We start from the raw sequence: 6,000 nt of genomic DNA, 5'->3' as shown, positions 1-6,000 counted from the left end.
TTGCACTGGAATGGATAACTTACAGGAGGATTAGATTTGCTCTGTTTGGCTCAGAATAAGACACTCTTCTTATGCAAATGAAGCCTGATAAAGAAGATAAGGGTACATTGTTTAAAATGCAATATGATCTTTTGGCTCAATTTAGGAATTAATCTGGTTCTAAAAATTGTGTTTGTGAATTTGTGCAATAATGAAACTTTCCATTAAGGGGCTTACGACAGGGAAATAAAGAGATTTGACCACATTCTTCTTAAGGGAGATAAACAGAGGAACAAGAGCCGTTAGACTGAAGAAGATTTGATGGACATCATCCTATTTTATAATCTACTTGGGTCATGTTGTTCTGTTTTGATTTTAGGTTGATTTCATAATCAGATAATCTAGCAAGTCTGTAATTTCCATAGTCAGCACCTTCCTTCTTGCTCTTCCTCCACCCATCCCACCCAGTACTGCCGCCAAGAAGGAAAAATCTTCACTGATATGCGAGAAACACCAGGGAGAGACTTTTTCTGGTTTAAACTGTATTCTCAGCACCTAGAACAGTGCCCAGTACAGAATAGATGCTCAGCAACCATTAGTTGAATTCTAATATTTATGATTGTCAGAATGGTATAGGATTGGCGGCCCCTACTTTGCCGCCTCATGTTCAGAAAGCAACGTAAATTGCTGGTTTAATTCATAAAGCTCAGTATGGGCTCAGACTTTTGACATGCAGGTGTATCATCATTCTCGTGCAATACTCTGCCAAGTAAAGTGATCCGGGCAATTCTACCAGCATCCAGATTTTAATCCTGGCAAACTGTGAGACTTTTGTCCCTGTATAGGGCAAAATTTCATTCGTCCTATTGAATGACGGTCTCAATTCATAGACCCCAGGAGTGTACTGTTGACACCTTTTCTGGATGACATTCTTTACTTGTACAACTCTCCACGTAAGAAATAGCGGCATTTTCATTCAAGGTGAGCACTCAGGCATGAATTTATTGAATTAAATGAATGCCCAATTATCTAGGTGCAGTGACTGTTGGGACAACATGTAAAATTGGACTGTAAGCAAGCAAAACACTCTAGTATCCAATGAATGGGGAGGCCCCATACTTCATCTCTTCATACTTAACCTCCTAGATTTTACACCTAGAACTATTCATGCTCTTTTCTTTTATTGCCAAGGTTTGGGGCATGGAAATGGTCAATTTCTCCATATTAAATTTAGATCTATTTTAGTAAATGTTTCTCACCCACTTAATAGTGTGTTTGCAATGACAGTTGCTGGTTTGGGAGACAGATGTTGGAGTCATTGCCCACCTCACTTCTAATTCCATTTCCTTGTTGCTTTTCTTCCCTCCTTTGTCTTCTTGCTCCTTCTTCTCCAGACATCTACCTAGAAAATCTCCTGGCTCTCTCGTGATCTGTTTCTTACCATCATATTTGATCTGTTTAAATCCATTTAATGTCGACAGAGCTATTTGTATATTGTCTATCTTTATTAAGGTTATGTGGCTATGACATCATCATAATAAAGTGTTAAATCAGCGTGAAGATTTATGCAAGAGGAAAAATATTCATCCGATTTTTTTTTTAATGCAGTGACCCTGGCTACATTTAGGAAAGTAGAGAACACTGGTTTCCAAGGATTTGAAACACACATCCATATACATGAAGTCTATTATCGCACACACCAAATTCCAGCGGCCACCTGGGACACCAAATTACCAAAGAAGGAAGACAAGACATGGTGGTGAGGTGCACAGGTTTTGTAATAGAAGAAAATGATTATGACTGATTATATCTATCTGCTTTATGTAATTTCCCAAAAACATTTGGTGAATTTGGCCTTATAGTACAAAAAGTGTACGTTGGATAGATATCCTATTGTAAACATTATTTTAATTTGTGATTATCAAAAAAAACCAAAAAACAAAAAACTAGCTGTACATCACTCCTAGGTTATAAAAGAAAGATACTATATGTACTATACATATACTATAAAATTATTGTAGAAAATGACTTAACAGTGAGGAAAAAAATGGTCAGATGGGGAAAATATGCTCTCAAATGGAACCTTGTGCTAAGAGCCACAGATGCACTACCTTGAACCGCAGGAGAGCGTTAATTAGGCCAGCTCTCCCTTGAGCGCATGCGCCAAAGCTTTCAGGGCTGGCAGTAAATTAGGGCTAGGAAATCCAGCAGGGGCCCGGGTGGGTTAGTGGGGAAGGGAAGGATCTTAAAGGGGCAATGACCATTTAAAAGAGCAATGGCGTTGCCCCACCATTCCTGTCACTGGACCCTCAACCTCTGTTGCGACACAAACCTCCTTCCCCCTCTGTGTTCTCTATCTCAGTTAATAGCACCTCCATTTTCCCAGTCTTGAAACAAGGGGGTCATTCCTGATCTTGCCTCTGCAAAAGGCCATCACTGCCAATTTTGCAGATTTTACCCACCAAATGGTTTTTAAGTTTGACTCCACTTCCCCATCCCTATCACTGCCTTGGCTCAAGGCCTCGCACCCGCCTTGTTCAGTCCTGCCTGGGCCATTCCAACACTGGTTTTATACACATTTTGCACTGCTGTAAATTATCTTTTAAATATCACTTCACTCCAGCACAAAACACTTTACTGCTTCCTCATAACCTGCAGGAAAAAGCTTAGTGCAGCATATCTGGCCTCTATCAACCCATCACACCCCATTTCTGACACTCCTCAGGTTGCACTTGGTATTCTCACAATAACCAACGCCTGGCTTCTAGCATGCATTCCCATATAAGGTGAATTAATAACAAATATGCCGAAAAGAGGTTTTGGCCAACTTAAAATATATAAACTTTTAGGGAATAAGATGAAATAATCCAATTTCTACTTAACAATTTATTAATTTAGCCATATATTATAGAAAGTATGAATTTATAAACTCTTTTTCACTCTCACACATCATGATGTCAAAGAAAAATTTCCAAAAGTTAAAAACAGATTCTCTTACTAATATAGAATGACCCCGTATCAAAGGTTTTATTCAACTCAATAAGTGATTAGGGAACCAGCAAGATGGCAAAACTGGTTCCAAGAGCATCTGAGGAACTGGTTATTTAAAGGTAAAAAAGAATGTTAGAATAAGTTTGCTAGATCAGATACAAACGAGTTAATGTACTAAAGGCAATGAAATCATAGGTTATCTCTCCTACTGAACATAATCATTTGCATCTTTACCAAACAAAAATCTACAAGTTAACATTAACTTTATGGTGTCTGGACTCTAACAGTGAATAGTAAAGTAAAAAACTGGTAAATTGTCCTATAAATTAAATAATCCTGGAGTGTATCTGTTGTACAATGCTGTAAACACACAGTCCTCTTACTATTATATTTACATTTATGATCATTTTTTAACAATAGAAGCTTTTGATTCGATTTCTTCACGTGAATCTTCTATATCAGTATTTTTCCCATCGCAGGTAGTCAAAGTTTCCCAGAACATAACATGCTTATGTTCTTCTTATTTGTCCAAGATACAGTACTTTTGGAATCTTTTGGAAGTTCTTATGTTTAAAAAGAGGATAGATACACTTAGTAACTATAGACAGTATAGAAAAGTGTGTAGGATTGAGAATGTTAAAAATATAGGTATAACTACTAAAATAATAAAAATCAATTTTTAGCTCCTCAAAATATTAATAGTATAAATGGAGAAGTGCAGGGTAAACATAGCTTTAAGAATCCAACAGATGACCAGAAAGGAAAAAGAAAGAAGACTGTAAACAGAAGACACAAAATGAGATGGTAGAAATAATTGAAATATATCATTAACAGTAAATATATATGGATTAACTCACCTACTAAAAGACAGAGACTATCAAACTGGATGGAAAAAATTCTTTCTTTTATAAACATTCCTAAAATAGAACCAAACTGAAAGGATGAAAAAAAGATGACATGAAAATGAAAAGAATGCAAGGAAAGAAGTAACAACAAAAAAGCTGATGCAGAAATACTAATACCAGACAAAATAAAAATTAAGGCAAAAGCACTGATATAGAAAATAAAGCCATTTCATCATGATTAAAGGAAAAATTCCATCAGTACCTATAGAAATAAAAAGAGAAGTTGATAAAAGCTCAAAAAATGTCATTTGGGAAATTTTGACCATGTTTATTAAAAACTGATATAGTAAGCAGAGAAAAATTAAGTAACAGGCTTCTTCAATAAATTTAACAAGCATGATCTAATAGATAAATCAAGAATCTTGCATCCAACAAATGGAGAATATGTATTATTTTTATACATATGGTACATTTTAAAAAATGGCCACATACTAGGTCACAAGAAATGGAGTAATTTCAAGATTTTATATTATTTAGACTGTGTTCTTTATATTCAAAGTATTTAAATTGGTAAACAGCAATGAAAAGATGGTAAAAAAAAAAAAGCAACAACCATTAATTGGAAAATAAAAAAGGCACTAAAAATAGCTCACTGTTTTAAAATGTTTTAAAATGGTTCATGTTTTAAAATGTCATGAAATCATTAAAAGTAAGGACAAAGAAAATACCCCTTGTATTAAAACTTGTAGTACAGAGCAAAGTAGTACTTAGGGTGAAATTTATAGTTTTAAGTATAATTATTAAAAAACAAAAACTGAAAGTCAATAAGCTAAACTTTCAAGTCACATAGGTAGTAAAAGAATTACAGAGTAAATAAAAGGAAAGAATTCATATAATCTATGAAACAGAAAACAAAGAAAAAATCACAGAACAAAAGATGGTCTTTAAAAAATAATAAATGGAAATGGACAAATTTCTAGAAGACTCGAATGATAAAAATGATAAAAATCAACATTAAAAATGAAAAATGGAACATCTATACGAGTATATTTTTAAAAACCCTAAGAGAACATTATGAACAACTTCATTACAAAAACAATTGGAAAACAGGGTAAAATACAAACATTGCTAGAAAAAAAAGAACTAAAAGTGATTCAAGAAACATAAAGCCATTAAAAAAAGATTATACTTTTGTAATAAAGAGGCTCCCCCTGTAAAACAAGCCAAGTCCAGATGGTTTAAAGGAGAGTTTTACCAAATGCTCCCAACTCATTTTATGAGGTTGCCAAATCCTGAAAATGACAGCAGGAAGAAAATTATAGACCTATCTCACTAATCACTGAAGTAAAACTCCTTGGAAAAACATTAGCTAATTAAATTTAACAGTAAACAACAACAATAACAATAATATATCACCAAGTAGGAGTTAACTCCAGTAAAGTTGGACATCATAAAACCTATTGCTATAGTGCACATTATCAGAAAAACAATAGGATTGCAATGATAAATGCAAAAAGCATGTTAAAATTTAACTTCATTAGTGATAAAAAGTCCTAGCAAACAAGGTATAAAAGAAATTTCCTTAACTAGCACAGAAAGTGTTTCAAGTTAGCCAAAAAAAAAATTCTGTCAGAGTTTAGTGTTTCTAACTCACTAATACCCAATGACCTTGAGCATTAGTTTAATTGCTGAAACGACAAAGTAAGTGACCTGTAAAGGGTGGCTACCACTGAATGCAGCAAGACATCATTACTGGGGTGAATAGTTGCATACAAAGACGCTGGCAGGAAAGGTAAGGAGGCCACCACTTCCGGTCAGTATTTATTGGGAGTCAAGGCCTGGACAATGGAATACTATGCAGCCGTTTAAAAAAACACAAAACCTCGGGAGGTGGCAGAAGGAGGTTACCCAGGCAGGCGCCCTTGGGACGCGCGTCTATTCGCGTCCCCTGCCCGCAAACCGCCCTTTCCCTTCAAGTACGCGGGCAGCCGTCACTGCGGCCCCACAGTCAGACGTCTCCTCCTTTGAACTCCTTGGTACCTCCTGGATACCTTGCAGAAGTGAATGCACCTGCTGGCACAGGGAAGGACTGGAAGGCACGCTGAGCGGACTGCAGCGTCTGGAGCGAGTCCCTGGCGGCCAGGCGCTCCACGGCGCGGCCCCTGAGGACCCGGGGCCCTGCCAA

Source organism: Dasypus novemcinctus, chromosome 9 (assembly GCF_030445035.2).
Source record: "Dasypus novemcinctus isolate mDasNov1 chromosome 9, mDasNov1.1.hap2, whole genome shotgun sequence".
NCBI lineage: Eukaryota > Metazoa > Chordata > Mammalia > Cingulata > Dasypodidae > Dasypus > Dasypus novemcinctus.
Note: the sequence above shows the minus strand (reverse complement) of the source record.